This window comes from Manduca sexta, chromosome 3 (assembly GCF_014839805.1).
Source record: "Manduca sexta isolate Smith_Timp_Sample1 chromosome 3, JHU_Msex_v1.0, whole genome shotgun sequence".
Taxonomy (NCBI): domain Eukaryota; kingdom Metazoa; phylum Arthropoda; class Insecta; order Lepidoptera; family Sphingidae; genus Manduca; species Manduca sexta.
The window spans coordinates 4,167,465-4,193,314 of NC_051117.1; the positions used below are offsets into that span (position 1 = coordinate 4,167,465).

Sequence of the window (25,850 nt, forward strand, 5' to 3'; positions counted from 1 at the left end):
GGTCGTCAAACATCGCGTTATCAACGTGTATGTGAGGAGAGGGCCGCTTATACCCCCTTTAGGGCTGATCATTTTGTTAGAATCTAGATAAATAAATTTATTGATTGATGTGATTGTGACGAATTAATTAGGTTAGTGCATCTGAACAGTTTCAACGTAAGCGTTTGATTAGAAGTTAATCACGTGAGAAAATGGCATGTACTCGTAGTCTTGTCGCAAAATGAATATTTAACATTTATTTTATATACTTATACCCTTATATTTTATTAATTGTTCCAGTTTGTTGCAATTTCGTTTGTCTTTTATTTCGACGCAGACTTTAGCAAACAAAATAATGATTTTTTAGCTAGAAACACTATTGTAAATTTACACCACCACGCTTTCAAAATTAGCGAAAACTGCTTCTAAGACTACTACAGTTAATTTGAATTCTGTAGACGTAATAATGTCCCGGTCCACAGAATTCAAAGGCAGCCCTGAACATAGCCTAGTGACTGCCGTCGGGCGCTTGCGCAATGCGCCACTTAACTTGGCGCTCTGTGGTTTCCCAGGACACGAATCGTTTCACGCTCCGGCGGGCAGTGGTGCAAGCGCGCCGGGATTTGGATTTTATTGTTGGAAAATATTTTTTTGTGTAGGTAGGTTTAAAATTGCTATGTATACTGGCTGGATAGTTTTACGTGAATAAGCAAATAGGTTGAGTATTAGGAATTTATCGTTCAATATTTGTTAAAAAAAAACAGATGAAATTGTATTCAGGTATACTTTGTGGAGTTTTTGTGTATTTTTATAGCCTGGGTGAGAAACCTCTAACGATTCTAAGTAATGGATATATTTCCTTTCATAAATAATTTACTTCTTGATAAATGTAACAGAAGGTAGTCAAAGCAATTTTTCATGGTTTCGAAAATATCAACAAATGAAATGCGGCATTTACGTCAAAATGCTAGAAGAACCCAACTTTGCTTGCGTAGGTGTCTGACAAAATGAGGTCTCCAGGATATACACTTCCACTTAGATTCCGTCTAGATCACCTTAAGCGATCGCCTGCTTTCCAAACACATTTAGAATTCTAACCGTGAACACATGGTCGTGTCTGACACCGCTCACGAATGCATTAGTGCTTATTACATCGATGTTTCTGCTGTCTGTTTATGTGTTCATTATAGTGATTCGGTTACAAACGGCTTTTTAATAATGGTAAAAGCTAAAACGCTACCGTAATACTTTTACCGTCTTGCTTATGCGGTACCACTGCCGTCCCGACGTCTTGGTTTATATTTCCAAGTACTTTTATGTGGATTTGGATGGATGTATCATTAGTCTATATCTTAGCCCACTGCTGACATAGGCCTCCTTCAATATGCGCCATTTTAGGATGGAAATATTTCTTGTTATCAGTGTAGGATTAGGTGTTATTAAAAACGTTTTTCTTTAGCAATATTATAAGCTACTGTGTTATTTTGCCTAACTATTATTCAAGATAAAATATATTAAAGTGCTGCTTCCGAATCGTAAATTTTCCCGAGAAAAGCTGCCGCGACTTACAAGTTATAATACCAATGGTACCCTATAAAGTAGCTAATTCAGCGAAGAGGAAAAAATATACGAAAACTTCCCGACACTGACCAGGAAACTTGCCAAAATCTCCACATTACTAACAATGTAAAGGAAGCTACTTTATACAGTGGTTGGTATTTTTCGCACGCGTCTTTGGACGCTAATGCAACCTTTTAAGAATCATTCTACCGGACCTTAGTTGCTCTAGTTTCGACTGTTGAAAGTCAAAGAAACCGCTCACTTTTCTGTATAGTACCAAATGTACTAGGCATAAGGCAAAGATTCCCACGATATTTTGAAGCATTGCAAGAATAGGAATTGGAATTTATCAAGGCCCCAACTTTCGTTACATATTGTAATTTTTGAGAACTGTACTTTCGTTCAATAGTAGGTATCTTGGTTGCTGAATATAATGTCTTAGAAATTGTTTCGTGTATTTCAAATAGAACCGCTAACGACATCAACCGACATCGCCTCAAACTTTTCGCGGAGCCCGTCGACGTTCGACAATTTGTCGGTCGCTTCACGCGATCTTGCGCTCACTCTAATGGCGCCCAACTTGGTGCTCGCAGTTTGGCGAAGTATTTTGTCAAGCTATCTATTTGCACTGAAACTACTTAGTTCTTAGGTACTTTGAGTTTGAGAGCTTCCTTGTATTTAACTGTCGGAGTTATGTTCAAGGGCACGTCTTAAGTTTGGGGTTTGCCGCCTGTATGTAAAGAGGAATATTAAGGATAGTAGTACATACATATGTTGTTGCAATAAAAAATGGAAAGGAGATAAGATCGTATCGGCTGTCATATATTGAGCTGTTGTAACCATTCATCGTAATTATCATCATCAAGCGATTTAAATATATAGTTTCTATACTCAAGAAAGCTAACCAGCTATACTAATATATCTCGAAATCTCACGGTCGTCACTAAATAAGTCCTACCACGGCTTAAAAGTTTAAACCGTAATGTCCCTACTCAAGAATCCAACGAAATCACCATACAAATACGGATTTACATTGTTAAATATGATTCGCTCTTTAATCTTATTAGCTGACCGAACGTCGAGGCCACCGACGTGTTACGACGTCGAATCTGATGAAACCTGACCGATTCCAACAGGCCGTCATTTGACGTTACGTACGTTTCTTTTGATCATAATAATGAACAATAAAATCCGATTAAACATTGACTGAGTCATTGCGTTGAGTAATATTTTGATATGGAAGTGGTGTTGATGTAAAAATAGTGTGTTGGAAAATGTTTATGATTTCTGAACGATTTTGCAAACTTATTGTATTTATTTTAATATTATAAAGACAAAATGTTTTGAGCATAGCTAGGGCGGTTCTATATTGTCACATGAACCAACTGATGATAAGCAGAAAACATGTGAGTCTCTGTTTAAATAGTTATTCGTGTGATTTGCTTTAAGATTTAGGCTGAATGATTATTGCATAGCCAGAATTAAATCCTTGCATTTTTTTTATTACAGTAATTTAAAAAGTATAAAAATCCCCTTAACAGTGAAGAGTTTAAAATAAAAATAACATTGCGCTATTAATAATTTAAGTCTATTTACACATAAAATAGATATTACCCAATCTATCCTGTTTAAAATCACGTAACACCACATTTTATAACACGAAAATATTACCCAGTAAATTCCAGGTGCACTATAAACTTCCAAACATGGTCCGACATGGCACGCTGGAAACAACTCTGCGTTCAATCGTTTCAGATATTAATTATATTCATGGTAAATATTTGTTATTTGCTTCCTACGTATGTTAATGTGAATATAATAGTTGTAGTTTGAATAATGATAAGATGTAGACTACAAGGCTAACACGTGTTTGCGGAGAATCTTATTGTAATTAGTTGTATATTGCATTAGTGCTGTTTCTTATTGCTATGCTGATGGTAGGATATATTTTATATCCGTATAGCGACCATCGTACGCAAGGTGTTAAAGCCCGCCGTAGTGGTCCACGTATGTGTCGCGTGGGATCAGCCTGTGTATATCCGGTTCCCATAGGCCGGCATAATTGTGTCGACTGTCGAGGGGTAATCATCTCTTGTCATTCGACATTCTATTGGACCCTACTCCATTTACTTTCAGGTGCAGTGAGGTCACTACCATGCCCGTATAAAAAAAATCCTTTCGTGTTTTGGATTCAAAAGTAGACATTAGGGTATCCTCATCAAAGTTATCATCAGCCACATGAAGTAAACTGCTGAACGTGGGTGTTCCCTAAAAATTTCCAGTAGGGTATCTCAAATGATAAATACCCTGTCATATTCAAGATGGTTGAGAGGTCATGGTTTTCTTCTATTCTTGATATCTTATTTAAGTGACCCGTCACATATATAATCATTGTAAATCAGAGGAAAATTTCAGTAATATATTCCGACGAGTCACGTTATAGTGCCACACGGTAAATACTAAACATCCATTTATATATTATGACCTATTGAATTCTGTCGTATTCATAGCTCTCTATAGGTATTAAACGTAAAATTATTGCATGTACATTTGTTAGCCAGTCGAGTGCTTTGCTGACTTTTCTGGACGGCAATTACTGAGGGACTTCGTTATCAGATTCAGGTTCGTTTTTTCTTTATACGTGCAAGGCAAGTGACCCCACTGCATCTGATGGTAAGTGGAGTGGGGTTCAATAAAATGTCGACAGACGAGATATGATTACCCCTCGGCAGTCGACACAATTATGCCGGCCTGTTGGAACTGGATATACACAGGCTGATCCCGGAACGCAACACACTTACGTGAGTCACTAAGGCAAATTTTAACACCTTGTGTACGGTGGTCGCTATTCGGATATAAAATATATCCTACCACTAGCAAATTATGTAATCATCGTTTTAGAATCCATTGAAATCATCATCAAAATTACTCGGTACCCTTTTTACCACGATAAAAATATATTAAAAAGCAAAACTCAATTTAATTTCAATGCGCAGTCACGTTCCGGACCGTGTTTGAACGAAATCCAACTGCAGTTCACGCCTTAAGCCTTTTGAAAGAAATTCCGTCCGAATATCGAGATGTTTAGCATTTGAATCAAATCTGTGTGATATTCGACGATATTGGAGGTCTTTGTGAGGACCTTGGAAGTCATAGATAAATCGTTTTCTAGAAATTTTTTGCCTTAAGAATGCTGTACGTGGCGCTGCGACAGTTTATGGAAAGGACTGATTATTGATGTTCGTCACCAGGGGAACGGTCTTTGTCATTGTCATGCAGTTCTCAAGAATTTGTCTTTATCTATGATCCAATTTACTTCGAGAAATAGTTCTGCTTGAAATACGTATAGGACCGCTTTATTTTCTTTTTGTAATCTATATTTTATAAAAAGTGATCCTTGTGTATTCAGTCAGCGATACGATATTCAATGCAAAAAAAATAAAGATAAAAACTACTGGATTAACTGCTAATTAGGTTAGTCTAGAAAGGTATTACAAATAATACCGATCGCTACTGAAATCGAGTTCAAAACCAATAAGATAAGATAGTGATATAACATTAATCGTTGTTTTAGCGTTACGTGTCCGAATGGGTTTGCGCCAAATAAAATGTCGGACACGAAAACGTTTACCAGACACGGCATTGTTTAACACTGCTCTCGATACGGCAGCAAATTTATATTGTTAGGTAATTATCACTTCCCTGTCTTGCGAATTACGTGTCCTTCGTGTTTGTTGCAGTTTTTAAGAAATTATTGGTTTTATTGTGTTCGATTTGAGAACAGGTATTATTCGAATTTTGTGTTTGAGTTGGAAATAGACTCAGGATTACAGCATTTCTGTATCTTGGGTCACTCTTTTGTAGACCAAACGTGCAAAAGCTAATTTAAAATAGTGTCGTTTTCAACGTTAATTATGATCCAAATGAACACGCAAAAATGCTACTTCGTAAATACTAAATTAATCATTTCATGGCAATCACCCTAACAATCCAAGAAGTTACACTCAATCCCTTCTCAAAACGGAATAAAATCAATAGCCCGTATTAATGTGCCATACGACTTAATTGCTACACACTGATGTCACGTGATGGCGCACTTGTTTCATATAGTTGAACAAACGGCAGTTACAGCGACAAAAAGTGATTGAAAGCCAGGCGCCGGCGATAGCCGCGGCTTGCTCTTGATAGCCGACACGCCGACAGGATTTCGTGGAAGTGATTAGAGAGCTTTCCTTAGAAAGTCTAGTGAAGACATTAAACGGAAGCCTATGTTACATTTTTTGTCGTTGTAATTTTTCACGTCGAGTATAAATTTTAGAAGTTGCGTTCTTTGACTGTGAAATCAAGCTTCGGTTCTATATGTCGGACTTGGGCATTCGAGTGTTTGACTTTTTGAGGGTCGTGCTATATTAAAAGACCAAAAGGCTGAGGGTCATGCGGTATTGTATTTGAGGCGAAAGAGACTAGAATAATGTTTTATGGTGTATATCTTCTGGAAACAAACTACGAGTTTTGTGGTGTCCTGTTTTACTTTTTAAATACTATTATTAAGTACTCATATCTGAAGAAGGTTGTGTTTCTCATTAGTTAATTTCCTTGCTTTGGAGGCTTCCACTGAGCTCGTAGTTTACAAGAGACAAGATGAAAGATTGACGAGACCTGTGCTTTCTGGAATTAACTTCCTCCCATGGCGTTTCCTGGGCGCTGGGATATGTCTTTCAAACGAGGTTTTTAAAAAAGATTTTCAGGGTAGGCAGTGGCTTAACTGTATGTTGGTGACATCCATGGGTAATGGTGACCACTTCCATCAGGTGGGATGGGACCTAACGGTCTACTGACTTCAGAGGCAATAAAAATTGATGTGAAGGTATTATCGTCTAGTAACGTTTAGGTAAGTTTAACAACTAGGATATTTTTACTAGTACATTGTCTAACCTTAACAACATGAACCTTGTCAATGAAACAGATTGAAAAGGCATTACTCAGTATGCAAGTTGGTCTCAATGTCTCGCGTGTTGCAAATGATTTCCTACAACTGATACCGCTTTATGTGTCTTGTAGTAACATGCTAATGTAACAAACTTGGACAATAATTCTGATCTAATAATAATCAATTGGTCTTTTACTATCAGCCTTGAAGATCTGCCCATTCTGCCGGTCTTGTTAGGTATGGTATTGTTTGTCTCTCCTGATATTTTATATGTACTTATGTAAGATATCCTTTGTGCTACATTGAATTAAATTGATCTAGATACACACTCATACTTTGTATATCCAAAAAGGTTTTCAGAACTGCAACCAAAACGAAGAGCCGAGCCTATCGATTTATACAGATGTAAATGGTAATGAGTATCAGGTGTTGTCTATGAAAATGCTCTTATCATTAAAAGCATTTGCTGTTTTAGTCATTGGGTAAAAAATCCAAATTTACGTTTTTGCCCGTTTAATCAGCAAATGGCAGCAAAAGGAAAGGTACAAGTTTTTGGCTTCGGTTGAAACGTGTCAAAAAAGGTGATACCGTGTTACTCTGAAATTACTTTGACACCGATGTAATCATTAACTCTTATGCTAATAAAATTACGATAAAATATTACGATGTTTATTGAAGTAATTATTGATTTTTTTCTTCAGGAATAGTTTAGTAATTTAGAATTATTTATCTGAGTAATATAAATGCGAAAGTTTGTGAAAATATATTAACATCATTTTAGAAGTATAATTTTGATGATATTTTGCATCCAAGAAAAGTTCTAGAGTAACATTTTTATCCCAGGAAAGGATATAGTGGGACTGTCCAGGATATTTTTGAATACACAGATGTCAACAGCAATTGTGTTATTGTGATATAATTTCCATAATAAGTACAGTATTATGAATATTGACGTCGACTTCCTTTTATTATGTCGGTCAAAGCGTTATCTATAGTCTACCTACATCGGTAATGACCGTATCGAATGCCAATCTGCCTTGTTTGTGGTCTTCCGTCGTTTGGTACGGAGATGCCACTTTACTGTATTGACCTTTGATCCGTGTTTGGCTTTGACAAGATTACGTACGGACGGTATGAACTTAATGGTAACAATTCGAAAAAGAGATAAGTATTGGACATGTTGATTAATATGTTTAGGGAATTTTAATGAATGTTAGTTTTAGTTTGAACTCAGCATAATAGTCGAACACACGCACGCACGCACGCACACACACACACACACACACACACACACACACACACACACGCACGCACGCACGCACGCACGCACGCATGCACGCGCGCGCGCACACACACACACACACACACACACACACACACACACACACACACACAAATAGATTATTATAAAAAACACAAATTTTATAATTTGAAGAAAAAATCGGCTTTAGTAAAATTTGTTTCTCACGCATTATGTAGCTGTATAAGGCACGGCATCAGTTTTATAAGTACCTCTCAATACATACGTGAATGCTTTACAAACTACTCGTACTACAAAGTAAATCAGAACACGAAACTTAAGGAATATTAATCACAAACTCAATCGCCTTTAGGTTTATTTTGGCAAGTTCAACAATAACAGTGTTTTGAAACATGAAATATTGCTGCCGATCTGTATACAAATGATTAGTGAAGTTAATTTTGTATAAATTAGCGTTTTAATGTATGAATAACATTGTGTTTATGATAAGCAAACTCGGTTCGCCTTTGATCTGAATAGACATTTGGAGCCTCTTGCTCGTTTGCCACGCCTTAATTTGCTTGTTTATTCAAATGTTAATTTGTCTGAAAATTTGCTATTCCTATGGCCTATTAACAGAGTAACGAATGATTATTCATTCGCTACTCTGAGACTTATGTCTTAACATATATCTTAAGACTTATGTCTTAACATCATCTAAGGCAATAATTTAACTACGATCTCCTATAATTTCAGCATATTTGTATCAAATATAAAGCTTTATATTTCAGTAAAATCAGATCGTCTGTACACTAACTTTTACTCATGTTCCACTCATCACATCTTTTATACCCAAACGGGTAGGCAGAGGAACAACTTGAGGACCCACTATTCGCCATGTGTTTTCCATAATGTTATACTCAAGGGACAAACCTAACACAATACGGTACGAATTTTAAACTCGGAGCTGATTCTAAGCAGAAAAACCTTATACCATTAATAAAGTTTAAATGACATATTATCCATTATACACTCTAGTATAGTAAATAGTTCAACATACGAAGAGAAAGTGTCCCCGCCTGTTTCGATTTTGCAGTAAATGTTTCTGTGAACTGCACGTATTAGTTCCAAGTTTGAATGCCAGGGGACGACGTGTTCTTCGAAGTTTCTAATTCTCCTGCCACAGAACTTCCGTGTTTGATTTTATGTGTATTAAATATCTAGATGAATTATTATATGTTTATATTTATACTCATAAAATATATACAATAAATCATTATCCTTAATGTGTATTAATTATAGATTTATATAACTACATTGCGAAACTAATTTGCGATTAATGTCAAATCCTTGAGGGTAGACAGTGATGCAACTACGTTTTCTGTATTCTTTGAACTTTTTCTTTTGCCTTATATGACAGAACGCGAATGAATAGACATTTGAAGTAAGAATCGGGGTAACTTCTTAGAATTTTCCTACTTTTTTATTTTGTTTAGCCGGCCAGGGAATCAAAGCCAGGGTATTTACAGCTCATGGCGTTACTATACAAATCTAGATCTTACCTCCTTAACCCACCAAAATTCGCGTGATAATAGTAAAACCGTTACGAATAGCCATTAATGTCACCTGCTTAGTTCCGTGATCTGCAATGACAAACAAACGTGCAAATAACACGTAGAAATTATATTCTAATGACCGTCTTCTTGTCTTTTTGCATCACGAGTGTGTGTTTTGCTTATCATGTTTTCTGAGCGTTAGAGATTGCCAGTGCACGAGAGTTTATAATTATTTGAATATGTATTGATGTACTATAGTTGAGTTTGTCATTGGTTTCTTGATAGGTTATGTTGTATAAAAATGTTTTTTTTTTTTTTTTTTTTATTAACTTGAATATCCTTGCAAGTTTGGCCTTTATGAAATTGTTTGTGTAATAAATTATTATTTTTTCCAATTATGTATTGTTTGAGCTAGTTTGAGTATGTGAATCGATAGCAAATACGGACTGATCAAAATAAACTTTGTTAGACAATAGACGTGTTTATGATTTACTTTATTATTTAGATCATATCTGATGATAGCAATTCGGATGGTTTGTTAGTTCGGATCGTATGTACTTCGAATTGACTGCATCCGATTTTATGGACGAATAATTGAATGGTAGTTATTGCATTGATTGCTTCTTGCATCTTGCATTATTACGTTGTTGAGAGTAATATTTCTTAAACTGGGGGATATCGTTTCCTTGTAGTCGATGGAGACTTTCAGGAGGACGGTAAATGGTCCAGGGCCAATGGGGAGGCTATGAAGTAACAATGTAATATTAGTAAGGACTAAGGATGTAATTTTAAAGTCGGATAAAGGATAAAACTCGTATAACACATTAGGTATATTTAAAATAAAGAAATTTTGAGGGTGTCAGTTTATTTTCAATGTGGGCGGTAAGCGAAATAAATTTTCCGATCTTATGCATTAAATAAAAAGGAAACAAAACAGGGATAGCAGCATGCACCAGAACAATAAAAATTAGGTCAAATACAGAAATGCCGACACACCCGTTGCATTCACAGCATAAAGTACAGTTAGTGCATAAAATAATGACAACAAAACGCAGATGCGCGCGAGTGCACTGGCCGTGCGCGGCGCGTCGGCCGTGACTCACCGATCAAGTGCATGCGCGCGGGGCCGAACGATACCGAATTAGATTTCGATAAGATGTAGCTATTTATGGACGCGACTGTACATGTGTTTATCGAGGTTAGGGAATTAGGGAAATTGTCGGGATTTGGTTTTGTTTTTTGTTTACTTTGGTTTAAATTGTTGTAAAAGGATTTTATGCTTGGTAGTAAATGCCTGATAGTAGACTACCCATGTATACTATGGTGCCATAGAATTGAGCTCGCAGAATATGGGTGGAAATGAGCAGTTCTAGAAACCAATTCCGTGATAAAGTCGAGATCTTAAGTACGAGAGAACATTATAATTTTCTCCCGACGTTTCGAAGACTGCAGCCTTCGTGGTCACGGGGTGGACTGAGGTGTTGGTGATCCGAAAAGTCAAAGTTACAATATCTACCTACGTTTTAGTAAAACGTTCTTTATAATATTGCTGATAGATAACAGAGAGGTAAGAAGTGGGATTATCTGCCAATTTATCGGTCGTAATGCCAAAGGCATTTCCGTCCAATATTGATAGCATCTTTATAATTGGCAAAATACCAATTTTGGTAAATTATGATTATGATGTGGGGCGTCCAATGCCAGTCAAATTGTATTAAAAAAATTCACTCCAAATATTTCTTTCTATTTTTAGAGAAGGTAATATTAACGCACAATAAAGCAGGCGACTTGAAAACATCCTTCTTTTTCCATTCTTTTACAAACATGACGTTTGATATTGAAATAAATAAATGTTTAAATCTATGTTTTTTGATAATGTATCAAGTGCTTGCGTTCCCAAACAGAACCATAACGCAAAACGTGTTTAACAAAACGAAAAAAATATTGTTCAAAAACGGTTCGTTTTTCCGGAATTGTGAACGCAAACAAAATTGTTTTATATAACAAGTATTAAAATAACAAACTGTTTTTTTATGGATACCCACACACAACTATTTGCCCGTATTGACACGGTTTTGAGATAAACTGTAGCTCATAGAACTAAAGAGTAACGTAGCTTACTATTAAAAAAAAGAAATCAAAATGGAGGCAGTAATTTAGATTACCCACTACGTGCAAACTACAAAACATGTTATAATAGGTACTGTTCACGGATTAAAACATAACCTCTATTAAAATGATTTTAAGTTAACCGTGTTTGAATATCGAACACGATTTTTAAATAACATATTATTGAACCCAATAAACAACGGACGCATTGATGCGGCACGAGACAGTGCGAGGACTGTGGGAGCGTTCCATCTAAATATGGACGTACCAACGCGAAGTTCGGATTCGACCCGTTTCGCGAGACACTGCGAATGGACGATGCGTCACGCTCTCGTTTAATTTTAGTGTTATGCGAAATGTGATTAATTACTACTCACGGAGGGTTTAAATTTAAAGTTAGAACTTGATGTAAGAAGTTTTGGGCTTTATCCACACGGCTGGGTTTTTGATTCATTGTTTCGTTTCTGTACTAACGTTATTAAGCCATTCTGTATCGTAGACTCATTTGGTGTATAAACGATAATGGTCATAATGGTCTGGGTGACAGTAAATTAAATAAGGAACATTTTTCCATTCATAAAAATGAACAATAAGATTCATATAGTTTTATTGTGTTGCAATGCAATAATCGAATTTAGCTCAGCATGCTCCAGCTATCCTCAACCCGTCACATCTGCTACTAACTCCATTTGTACCACCAAGGCGCGATGAACAATATGTCGGTCCTAATCAATCTTCTTTGAAGTTGCCCATTTAAATCAATGTCTACCCAATCAACTGATTTAACAATTAGCTTTGTAATCCGTCGAGCTTTGTCAATTTTAGTTCATCGGTTCTGGTAATTACTGGTCTGATCCATCGGAGCTGCTGGGTTTAACCATCTCCATTGATTATCGTCTAGGTTTCGGTTTAGATGCTTTTCGACATTGCTAGCTTTATTTATTATTCTCGGTTCTGGGATCTTTTTTATTTTAGATTCGAGTATACTGGCTTTCAAAGTAAGTGTTGAGTACTCCAAACAATGTACATGAACACGATATATTGTATTTTTCAGAACTATGTCGACCTAATTCACTAAATAGAACATCGTTCGACCCCGCAACAAATAAAAGTTATACCTTTAAATGAGTTTTTAAACTGTCTGACGGAAAGTCTGGAACGAAAAAAGTGTTTTATTGCTTTTCACTGTAATCCTCTTCTGTGGAATCGTTTTAATGAAGTTTTTCGTTCTTCACTATTACAGCAATAACTTACACTTCGCTAACGTAATGCACCTTGCAATTTGGAACGGAATTAACATTCAAATCTAATTCGGCAATCTAAAAACAATTAACATAATACATCAAGGTTGCTTTTAATACGAAGCGGAGCACTTTCGCGTATTAAGGTTTTTGCGTTGGAAACTGCAAATTCGAGTAATGTGGAGCGGCCGATGTCAAGCGCCTCGGCGGACGGCACTGTTCTATTTGCATACATTTTAAATTTCCCTTTGAACTTGTGTTTTCGGTGTCTCGCAATTTTGAGAGCTTGTTCTTCAAATCAGCGCTAAAATGCGCAGTTTGCATTTGACTGGTATAGGATTGTGGATTTGCGCAACTAAAACGGAATTTGAGTGTGTACTGTAGTTTCAGAAAAGTGATACTTGTTGAATAGTTTTACGATTTTTCTCTATATAATATAGACTATTTCTTATTCGTATTGAAATGTCGGGAAAGACGACGTGCTATTATAATCAATGGCCTTATTGTAGCATTCCTTCATCTTTACATGTGTACAGGTTTTTAACAAAACGTAAGATTGTCGATAACTTTGTTTATGATTCGTCAAACATTCGGCCTTAATCACATCTGGCGTACATCGCGTTCTTGTGGTTAGACTTGAAACTGTAGTCACATCTGGATTTATTATGAGGGTTTTTTAAACTTCAACCAGTTATTCAGTTATTTCTACAGATTATATTTTGTTAGTTGTTCTGCCCGTTTCTTTGTAAGTTGTAGAACTTTCTTTTTTTCGAATACAAAAACTATATTTCGGCAATTGGTATTTAATCACTTGCAGAATTTGTGCCTTACAGGTGCAATATTAAGCCGTTTTGACCTCGTTATGTACAATTGCGATACTTGAGTATGTCTGTTTAGTAAAGATTACTTTAGGCTTGCATAGTAACTGCCACCGTTGAATTAATTCCCATTGAGGTCTTCGTTATATTATCTAGAAATTCACAATTGAGTGAATGACCATTGTTGATTTCTTATCGCTTCATTATTAGGCAGCATGCCTATCGCTGAAGGCTTTCCCCAAATATTTCCAGACCAGCTGGAAGTCGTTCAATGCAATTACAATAAGTCGGCCTCTCATCGTTTACAAATTCTATTCTGTGCTTTTTTGTTTTGCGTGTCTAACGTGTCTTTTATTATGCAATATGTTGACACGTTTTGCAAACTCAAACACCTAACTACCGTTACTTAACAATAATGATTTCAAATGATAATTTTAATACGAATGAGATTATGGATTTATGTTTGTTAAAGATAATTTTAAGTGATATTATTAGACCTAAGCAGTTTAAAAACGAATGGAGGAGCAGTTAGTCCTAACCCGTTGGCAATAAACGTTTTTATTATTATTATTAATGTACAAGCGTAAAAAATCAACACGAACTTGATGAAATCTATTCTAAATTACACCTTGCCATCGCATTAAATTGTCCGTGAAACTTTTGTTTTCAACTTTCCTTCTTAATCGCTCAGTTTGTGGTTTTATTTCGTCGCTCACAAAGTGTTACGATTTGCCTCTTGAGCTAGTCCTTGTATTCGTCAGGGGTTTTCCTGGATTTGTTCTGGCTTATTGAACGTGAATAGGGGCATTCCACGTGAAGCGGGCACGAAAAAAAACTCGATGTCTCAGATTTTCGTAATATTTGATTATGTTATACCTGTATATGTCCTCGATCCAGATACAAAATATTATTAAAGTATAAAGCCTGGTTAGCGAGTAAAAGGACTTTGAAGTTTTGACTGGCCGGCTGGTATACGCCACTTCGAATCCAATTATCAAGTTTTTAAATGTTACAATAAAATAAATAAAGCAATGAAATAAATACTTCATTTAATGAGCTTTTTTATTGTATTTTTGGAAATTGAAAAATGATGTTTTTCTTTGAAAAAAATGTGTTTGAAAGTTTCAAACTTGAATTTCACAAAGTTGGCATATTTATATATTTTTTATTTTTTTTCTAAAAATAGCTACTATTGTATATTAAGATAATCCCTGCGAAGTTTCATAATGGGCTGAGAAGTAGTTTAGGAGCTAGACCGATTACAGTGCCGAAGCGCGGCGGTCGCCAGAAAGAGCGAAGTAGTAAAAACTTTCAATTAAACTAAATACTTTCGATCAGAGTATTTTATCATGTTCTGCATCGCTCTAACGATTCAATTACATCTGATTATAATATTGAAAAACATATTTATATTACTGACGGTGCACAACAATATTTGAAACTTGGCAAGGATAATCTATATACAATATTGGCTATTTTAGTAGAAAAAAATTATTATATAAATATACCAACTTTGTGAAATACAAGTTTGAAATATTAAAATATATATGAATGATAATAATAAATAGTAGTAGTAATAATAAATATGAGTTTGTGGCATTGATGTTCTAGCCTATATGTATAAGCGGTCGGGTATCGTGATGGCTTTGTTTGATGCGTTATGTAAACTAGCTTGTGTCTCCAGGCGTTTTAGGTTACCACCGAGACCGTCAAATTGCCCTTCTGCCATGTGAAGTGGCACGAAAATGAAAATCTGCATCTTTACCACAATCCTGTTTGAAATATAACAAGTTAATACAATTAAATCTTTTTAAAATGTTGTTGTGCACCGTCAGTAATATAAATATGTTTTTTAATATTATCATCAGATGTAATTGAACCGTTAGAGCGATGCAAAACATGATAAAATACTCTGATCAAAAGTATTTAGTTTAATTGAAAGTTTTTACTACTTCGCTCTTTCTGGCGACCGCCGCGCTTCGGCACTGTAATCGGTCTAGCTCCTAAACTACTTCTCAGCCCATTATGAAACTTCGCAGGGATTATCTATACAATAGTAGCTATTTTTAGAAAAAAAAATAATAAATATGCCAACTTTGTGAAATTCAAGTTTGAAACTTTCAAACACATTTTTTCAAAGAAAAAATCATTTTTCAATTTCAAAAATACAATAAAAAGCTCATTAAATGAAGTATTTATTTCATTGCTTTATTTATTTTATTGTAACATTTAAAAACTTGATAATTGGATTCGAAGTGGCGTATACCAGCCGGCCAGTCAAAACTTCAAAGTCCTTTAACTCGCTAACCAGGCTTTATACTTTAATAATATTTTGTATCTGGATCGAGGACATATACAGGTATAACATAATCAAATATTACGAAAATCTGAGACATCGAGTTTTTTTTCGTGCCCGCTTCACGTGGAATGCCCCAATAGCGCAGCACAGTGGTATTTATAATTAAAAATTGTGGATAGGGTGGTTATTGTTTATGACCAGAGATTTGATCATCTTTTTTATGTGAATATAAAAACGCCTTTCTGTAGACTTTGCGAGTTAAATTTCAAATTTTAGAATTACTAAAAAATGTTAATCATAGCAAAATCTTTTGGCTACTATATATTATCCTCTAAAGTCTATATTAGTAGCTTTTTCTGTCTAATAAAAATGAAATTTAGAATCAATCCGATATTTATCTGTTTATTATGAACAATTAAATTTGTGGCAACCCTACTGCGGCGCTAGTCTCGCCATCTCGTTCGTTAACAAAACAATGTACGTTTAATGATCCGAAGCGATGTGCATTTTACGGTTTTAGTTTATTTTTTCGGTGTTTGAGGACGTGTAATGGATCGTTTAGAAATATTTAGCTTAACGTTTGTTACAGCTGTATAGTTTAGGATTATTATGATGCCGGTTTGACTTTTTTTTCGGTAGATACAAGACTTTTTTTTGGTGGGATTTATTAATAAAAATCTTTGGATTCATATATTATAGAGGATTTTGTAAGTGAGTATTTGAAGAATCAATAGAATCAACTGACTTATGATCGAAGTTCTTTAAACTCAACACAAAAAAAGCTTATTGTCGTGTGTCGCATACAAATAAAGCAAAGATAATTAAAAAATAATAATTAAAGCATCTCGAAAGATCGCGATCGTTCAAAAGATACATTAAAACATCCACTTTACGACCACTTTTTATAACCGCCTAGATCCACAAACACGAGTTTTACACCACAAATGACGTGTGGTGCTCTCAATAGTTTCAATGTTACAAAAATGTCGTTGCCCTCTGGTAATCGATATATGAACTTGTACGACGGCGAGGGTTAACTCGATTCGGTCGGATTATAGGGATGTCAACATTCGATATCGTTCTGGAATGTTTGTGGTAAATTGGTTTGGGCAGTGGAATATTTTTATGTATTCTGTTATATACCATTTGGTTTTTTTCTGCTCAGTATTAGTCCGGAGTCTGGAATTTGTGCCCGATATGGCGATAGGTTCGCGCCCTATCACATCATGAGACGGAACACACTTGGTGAAGAGTCGGTGCCCTGGTTACGCCTCTGTATACCCCTTCGGAGGTAAATGCTTGATGTTATAGATGTTTATATTGAAAAATCCAATTAAACATATGTATGCTTTACTAAATGCAATGTTCTTCAATATTCGTAATCTATTTTGATACTCTTGTTATCACTTAAATTTAGTTTGAGGTTGTATCGTCAACGAAGGCCTCAAAATCCTTCAAAAAGGTCTTACGACTAGAAACTTCAGTTACTTATCACGTATCTATCGTTAAATTAAGGATACAAAAGCGTTTGTAGTTAAGATATTTATCTAAGTTATTACACATAGAAAAGCAAGTATATAATCGTCATTCTAATTCTCACTTCGTTTTTGGCAACATTATTAGTCTTGATGACAAAGAGAAATTGACAAAATAGTGGCCCACGTTAAGTGTGTCACATTCTGGAATCAGCCTGTGTATATCTGGTTCCAACAGGCCGGCATAATTGTGTCGACTGTCTAGGCGTAATCATCTCTCATCAGTTGAAATTCTATACCCCAGTCCACTTACCATCACATTGCAAAAAAAAATCCATGTAAAAGTTATTCTATTGCCCACTTCATTTTTTTCAATATGATTATATTTGATGTCGAAACGGAAAATCGTAAAGAGATTTCCTATTGCAAGGAACTCTTATTCAGCTCGTTATCTTCCCAGTTTCCAATTGTGTCATGCTTATTTCTTACATATCCGCATTTACGGAACGATTGTGCGAGGTTTGCCCTCTAGTTGTATTGGAATGTGTCCAATATTGGTTTGTTTTTCTAAGAATTTGCTGTGTAAACGTGGTTCCTATTTGTTATACTTAATCAGACTCGCTGTAGTGTTAGGCAGTCTTGTTAATTGGAGTGGTTTGGATAGTGGTCCTACCAGGGTGGTCCAATTGGGTTGGAGGGACTGCAATGCCTTTTTTTATGAGGTCCGATACACAAGCATCTGAAAGATGTAAGTATTTGTTGTATTTTAATGTTCCTTTACATTGTTAAAAGTAGATACGTGTTACATATAACTTTGCCTTAACATTTTTTCAACTTGTTTAATCGCTTTCTTGTACTTTGCTGTTATATCTATATGAAACAAATTCTGATTCATATAGATATAACAGCAAAGTACAAGACGTCAATAATCTGTAAATAGAGATTTACAGATTATTGACGTCACTTCTCTCATTTTAATACGAAATTCCGCTATCAGAAAATATAGCTAATTCTATAATTTATCACGTGCCTAATTTTCTTTGTTATTTAACGTTTGTATCAAAGTAAATACGAAAGCCCTCACAAAGGGTGCACGGTGTAATACAATTAGGCGAAGCGGGCGTCTCGTTTCCTTGTTACGGGTATTTCGGATTAATCTGTTTCATTGGGTATTAATTACAGATTTTCATGGTTATTTAGAATCGTCGTCTAAATTGGTTTGAAAAATATTGGACAATTTATGATCGCCATTGTCTCCTTTAAGTTTTCATTATTTCATGATGTAGACGTGTTTTTGACTATACGGGATACAGGATGTCCAATGCTGAACATAAGCCTCGCTAAAGATTTCAAAACAGACCTGTTGAAAGCTTTGAGCGATATTCTCACTATACCTAGATCGGGAATAAATTATTTTTTTTCGGCAATGTAACCCCATTGTATCTGATGGTAAGTGAAGTGGGGTCCAATAGAATGTCGACTGGCGAGAGATAAGTACCCCTTGACAGTCGACACAATTATGCCGGCCTGTTATACACAGGCTGATCCCGGAACATGACACATTTACGTGAGCCACTATGGTAGATTCTAACACCTTGTTTACGGTAGTCGCTATACGGGCGGATATAAATATATCCTTCCACCAGAAAAATCCAACTCAAATTGTGTTTTTGAGCCTAAAAACTCTTTTACAAACTTTCACATGCATATTAGGTTAGTAAGACGTGGAATTTTCATGTAGTGTTCAGAAACAATTCAAACGAAGATAATTTTCTTTAGTCAATTTACAGTAAGTCCTTTAGGTACCTTTCGTTTGAGATGACAAGGCGTCTCTTGCGCACGCGCGCACCTTCAAACGACTTGTTTAATTCATTTGCTCTTGGTCGGAGATCGTAAACACGGTGCCGTTGTGTTTAATTGTTTTTGTTTGTTGTGACTACAAGCGATCGTTGCCCGATATAAACGGAATAGCGTATTTCATCTCCTTTTGTTTATGTGATAAAGATGAGATGGATCAACATTAAAATTCAGTTGAAGATTTCTGACCAAATTTTGATTCCCCTGGTTATATTTGTATGGTTGCAATGTATACTCCGATACTATCTGAACGGCATTGTGATTACTGTCAGGCGTAGTGCAGTCACTTTGTCGTGCTAAAAAAGCACTTGTATTATTACATATGCTAACACCTATCAATATTCACCTATCAGTCGCGAAGGGTGAAATATTTCAAAAGGTTAATCCGAGGCAAAAAAATTGCCCTAGTTAACACATCGCGGGCAATTTAACAGAAAACGGAAACTAAGACAAACATTAATAAACCTAAAAGGGAAGCCGGTAGGAATCTGGTTGTATGGACGCTTCGCCACTGGTACCTACATATGTTCAGTGTGCCACAAAACTAGCTGAACAAATTCAAAACTTCAAATGTATACGCCAAATTTAATTGAATTTTTATTCTTTGTCTGTAGTAAAGTAAATCCTTTTTATTTTATTACCGTGGATAAAGTGTTGGTAAGAACCCAAGTGTATCGGCGATTTATGCTACTTATGTGCGTGACTACCTGTACGATTGAACTATGCAGGTTAAACTGCACCGATTTTATACTTTATTCGACGGTAATAAGGATGATAGTTTTAAAAATGGTACAGATGCCTTATTCCCTGTTACACGTTACTTTCACAGCGCGTAACATGCACGTAACGCGCTCGCGTTTCAGATAATAGAAACTGGCATATAGAATATCATTCCAAGGAAAGTTCATCAAAATAACGTAACATGTGTTACGAGTTAACACTATCATAGAGAATAAGTCCCCATTATTGCTTTCGATGTTACGATTTATCGATACAGTGTTACATATCGTATTGTTATCGTGACGATATCTCGTAGCGTGTGGTCTTAATAAAAATACCGTCGAAACGTTCGTTTTCTCGAAATAACACATCTACAAACTTAATTTACGTTCCAAAGTAATGTTACGTAGCGAGTGCTAATTACGAAATCACGGACAAACCATTCTGTTTTATTCATACGTAGACTCGGCTAGCTCGTGTGTGTTCAAAGAAATTTACTCCTGTTTAACGGCTGCCGTTTAGTTTATAATGATGTTAACATACTAATTATATTCTTAACTGGTCTTTGGAATAGTGGGGTACAGCTGAAAATCAGTGCTATTTTAACAGCGCATACTGAGCTGGTAAACCTTCTACCACACATAATGCAACAAATTTGTCGTATGCTTAATATTGTAAACTATGTTTGTGTGTGTTTTTTAATAATTTGTTTTTTTATGTGTGTGTAGAAAAATAAATGGTTTAAATGGAATTTTCTAGAAAATATTCAACATAGGCGATGTAGTTATTTTTTAGTCAATATGATCAGAATGGAGGTTATTTAAAAATACCTTCAAAGACTTTTCGATCCTCACAAGTACTGCTACAACTCCTGTAAACCTAGATCAGTAGTGGCACGCATTTTATGACACTGAGCAGTAAAGCTCGGCGAGTTTCAGGGAACAATAAATTGTCATTATTCCGTAACGAAATTACCTTTTCGTAAGTAAGGTACGTTTTCGTGGCGTCTAATAAATGAAAATGCATTTGACTCATACAAGTTATGATGTCATCGCGCATGCGCCAACGAAATAGGCGCATACAGCCGAATATGCGGTATAAAATCTGCAATTTCCCAATTATTCATTCGTAACCAATTATACGGCACTAAATACGCTGAGGCCCGAACATTTCGCAGCTATATTGATCGGACTGCACCCCGACTTGCATAGTATGCAGTCAATTTACAGTATAAGGGGTGGTCGTAACACAACACGATTGTCAACTCTATCAATGGGGTGCATGGTTGGTTTTTGTGTGTTTTATGATAATGCTAAGGGGTTTGACCCACGTGTTACATGCATTATTGCGTGATTCGTATTTTTATTGCGATGTGCGAATGTTTGGATGCGTTTGTAATAGCGTCTAGAAGATTCGGCGCCTTGGTATTGTTGGATTTATTTATGCGTTTTTATATTAGACAATGGAGGAGAATTTACAGGGCCATTGGCTATATTGATAAGGATACGAAATTCACCAAATTTTTTTTTTTTTTTTTTTTTATAAAATAGCGTCGATATGCCTATACCTGGCGAATCGCAAGTCATACTAGATATTAAATTGTCTACAAAGTACCCTTACCATATTCTTTTCTTTAACACCACGAAATCTAGCTTTATGTATGTTAAGAATGGAATATGTAGCAGAGTAAGTAATGCCCTTAGAATTTATAAACTGAACAATTTATTTACTATTAGCAGAGGTTACGCTACATCGATTGTATAACAGTCCCACCATTTTTTTATTCTCGTTATTTTCCATCGTTATGCAAACCAAAATAATATTTATAATATCAGCCAGCTAAATTGATATAATATAAAACCTTCAACCATCGATGTAATATGTACTTCGTACTAGATTTGGCGTTCCGTACAATCACTGTGTTCAACTGATTTGAACTGATATCCATTCAAACTGACTTCAGTATAGTCAATATTGACAGCTTGTGGTTGTGTACGGATTGGCGCTCATGATATAAGTACTCGAGTCTAAGTGTAAACCTGGATTTAAATAAAAAAAATTAGTCAAATAAATAAAATTATTTGTTGTTCAAGTGAATAAATATGTTATAACAGTGACATTTTGATTGCAATTTTGGTTCAAATTTTAAATAAATAGTTTATATGGATGTTCGTGTCTATAGAATATACGTCAATGCCTTCAACAATGTATGCCTCATCCATTAATTTCATCGTTCATAGTGCTACCCCAAGTGTAATACTCAATTTTCGAAATTGTTTAATCGCCTACGCTGTACCGCGTTGAACTTGCCGAGTACAAATATTTTCTTTTGTATTTCGTTTTGAATCTCTCTTCTATTGTTTGTTTAAAATTAACTGTGAGTGATACAGACTTTTGTTTATGAGTTAGTCTAGTTATATGTTTGATGTTTATTTATTTCTATGATACACCATTTTATATTTATTATGTTGTATGCGTATGATGATGAATTCGTCTGTTTTCTCGAACTTCTAAATCAGGTTTTATTTTTGTGTCAGGCGGCTAGTAGTCCCAATTTTGCTTTAAATTGATTAAGATTATGTATAAAATATTTAGCTGTTATGATCTTATGAAGGTTAACAGGTAAAGGAAGTTATTTACATTCTTCCAAAACCTAAAAAATATTCAAACATTGCATAATGATTTGTTATGTTTACGCTAATGTTAGACATTGAAATAAAACTATTTTACGGATTTTATTGTGATTTTGTTTACGACTTTCTGACTGACTGACTCAGTCCGCCCCGTGACCATGAAGGCTGTAAAGTCTTCGATACTTCGGGAGAAAATTATAATATAAAAAACCGCGATAGAATCCGAAAAATTGATTTTTAATATTTAAACTTTGTCCGATGTTGATTTGCGTATGCTAAAGATCCTATTACCTATTGAACAATGTCTGCCAAATATCATATTTTTTATTGTTTTGAATGCTGAGACGAGCTTGGCGTTCACCTGATGGTAAGCGATATGACCGGCCTTAAACAGTGAAATAACATCTAACACCTTGAATTACCAAGTATTGATTGGTATTCCACTGCGCTCACCATGCTGAGACATGAGATGTTAGGTCTTGTTATGTCCAGTAGTTACACTGGCTTCAAATTGGAACACAAGTGACTACACAGTGCTGCTTGGCGGCAAAAATAGACATTGCGGTCTCTAACATATGAGAGACCTATCACCAGAAAACATTGATACATTCCCATTACCTACCTACTACATTCCCCACAGCATTTACTTCATTTGAGTTGCCCCAAAAATTCCCAATGTCGGCATGAAACGCGAATATCGCATTTAGGGTTTGCGTGGCTTGTGATCCCTACGTCCTTTTAGTTAATAATTCCTGGAAGACGGGGTTCCTTGTGTAAGGACATTATTTATGTAATTTTGGGGTGTTTTTTTTTTGTTTTGGGCTTTTTCACTGCACCTGATGGTGGCCACAGGTGTTTTGAATGCCTTGTGTACTTGTATTTAAGGAATGTTTGACATTAACGTCTTAAGATTATTTCAAGACTAACATTTTTTTATGTTAAAAAACAGAAACAAAAATTTAATTTAATTATTTTTTTATTAGTGATACGTATTTTATGTATGTATATTATAAGTGTATTTATCTGTGTATTATTGGTTATCAATTGAAATTATTATTATTCTATTCACTAGACTGCCCCCTCTTTCTCCTTTTCCTAATATCCATCCCATGGTTGTCTGCAACATTTTGCTTAGAGCGATAAGACCGCCATTTGTACTTATTGTTTTTCATTTTTTGCAAAAATAATGAATAAATATGATATAAAAAAATAATATAAAATATATAATTTGTAGTTAAACGTAAAGACAATATGGTCAGGTACCTATACGTTATTTAGATTGCGTGATTGTTTTATTCGATTGCCAGTTTGGTTAACAGTTTTTACTAAAAAAAGGACAATAATTAATAAGCTTGCCCCTTTTGAAACTAGGTGAAAATATAATTGATATTACGTTATTAACATAATTAAATTATAATTGAATCTGTTGTTTAAATTATTGAACCTCATTTTAATTTTCTTTTTTATTCTGTTTCAGGATATGCCAGCTGCCTACTTTGGGTAAGTACTAAGTGCTAATTATTAATTTTAAACTCAAATCCTCTTAGAACCTGCCGTAAGTGTTGTCTTACAAATAATTAAGTAACGCGAGAGTGTTTTAATTAAAATTAAGACTTATCGGCCTGTAATTTGGGTGCTTTATCAAAGTACCCATTAAATCACCGTTCTCTTTGTAAGTTTACACAGATTGAATCAGCCCTGAAGATTTGGTTACACGGTGGAAATTGCTGACTTAGTAGATGGAGAAATCGCTAACTCGCAGATCAGCATTTCGATTCAGCTTATCTTGTCACAATCAGGAACGATAGTGATGAATAGGAATATATGGGAATTAGAAATGTTGATTTCGGGAAAGAGGAAAATAATATCAAACAAACATACCAAAAGCATTAAAATTTGGTTCGAGCTACTTACTAGTGTAATCTCCGGAACAGTACATAAAATAAACGTATTCCATTATTTCGCGTCGATTAAAATTGAGGTACCTTGCCCTCCTTTAACACCTCACTCGTGAATCACACGGAAAAAAATATTATTGTAATTAAACGAAAATTATACAGTACACTATGTATTGGAAAAATGAGGTAACTTCTTCACAAACGCTCTATTGCGCACAAGAACAAATTAAAGCGATAATATTATCAAAATATGATCACGTGGAGCAAGTGAAAATAACAGTTACTGTCAACACCAACTCGCACGTTAACTTGCATCGTGTAACCAAACCTTATTATAAACAGACTCGCCAAACTTTTCGAAGTTTGGATTGGCCCCGTCGAACGTTTCTGTTCTCTTATATTGTTTTTCACTTGTTAAGACGAGAGTTCGGGTTTGATCACAATTTTATGTTGGAAACTAAGTCAAAATGGCTATTCTACTTTTTCATTAGGTCATAATGTCTTCTGAAGCTGTCCTACAATGTTTATCGAATTGACATTACTTCTTAACTGTATTGTTTTGAATGTTGTTTTTGCTCTAGTGCAACATAATGATATATTTAATTAAATATGTTACACCCATTTTACATTGAACAAATAAAATAGCATCCAACCAACACTTTCACAGCACAGTCGAATACCAAACAATACCTTGAAATTCAAGGTGCTGAATGGTGTTTCTACTGTTTATGGGCGGTCGTATCGCTTACCATCAGGGAACGGCAAGCTCATCTCGCCATTCAAAGCAATAAAAAAACTTTCAATATCAATTTAAAAAACGTTTAAAAACGCGCAATGTTTGTACATTCTCCCGTCTATTTGATTATAGAATCATTATTCATATTATCCACGTGTTAGTACGGACTGCGAAGCGGATGGACTATTTTCCCGGTGGTACCATTACTCAGCTCTTGGATTCTGTTTAACTAACCCATATTGAGGAAGATTATAATTTAGATCATACTAAAGTATGAACGTATTGGTATAACGAAGTATGTCTGTACTAAATTTGGGATATTATTAGTATTTGTCAAGTGAGTTTGTGTTCGGTTTACACCAGAGGCCTGGTTCTCTATGCCATTCATAATTTTGACAGTGCGTATGAAGCTTGTAACGTATCACGTCACGTTTAAAACAATAGAAATTGACATACGGAATACATTTTCACGGTAATTTCATGAAGATAACGTAACACTGCCGCGTTACACGCTTACAATGTTTAAGAGAAAAAAGCCCCAGGGGCCTTATTCTCTATCCCGCACGTTATTTTAACAGTGTGTAACAAGGACGTAACACAACGCATCATGTTTAGGACTATAGAAATTTGGCTTACAGAATACCATTCCACGCACATTTCTCGAAGATATCATGACACGGCCGCGTTACGCGTTTACACTACCATACAGAATAAGGGCCCAGGTTTTATATTTATAACTTAATATGAATTTTACGACTTGATATTTGTTTCTTGGAGGTTATATGGACATCATTTCTGT

General features: G+C 35.3%; 1 protein-coding gene across 1 annotated transcript in view; it reads left to right on the forward strand.

Annotated features, from left to right (window-relative positions):
- LOC115456051 (IQ motif and SEC7 domain-containing protein 2) overlaps positions 1 to 25,850 on the forward strand; it is a 226,513-nt gene that overhangs the window by 22,492 nt on the left and 178,171 nt on the right. Inside the window, 1 exon segment of the mRNA XM_030184911.2 lies at positions 23,895 to 23,917. The gene's annotated coding sequence lies outside the window, so the exon portion shown is untranslated.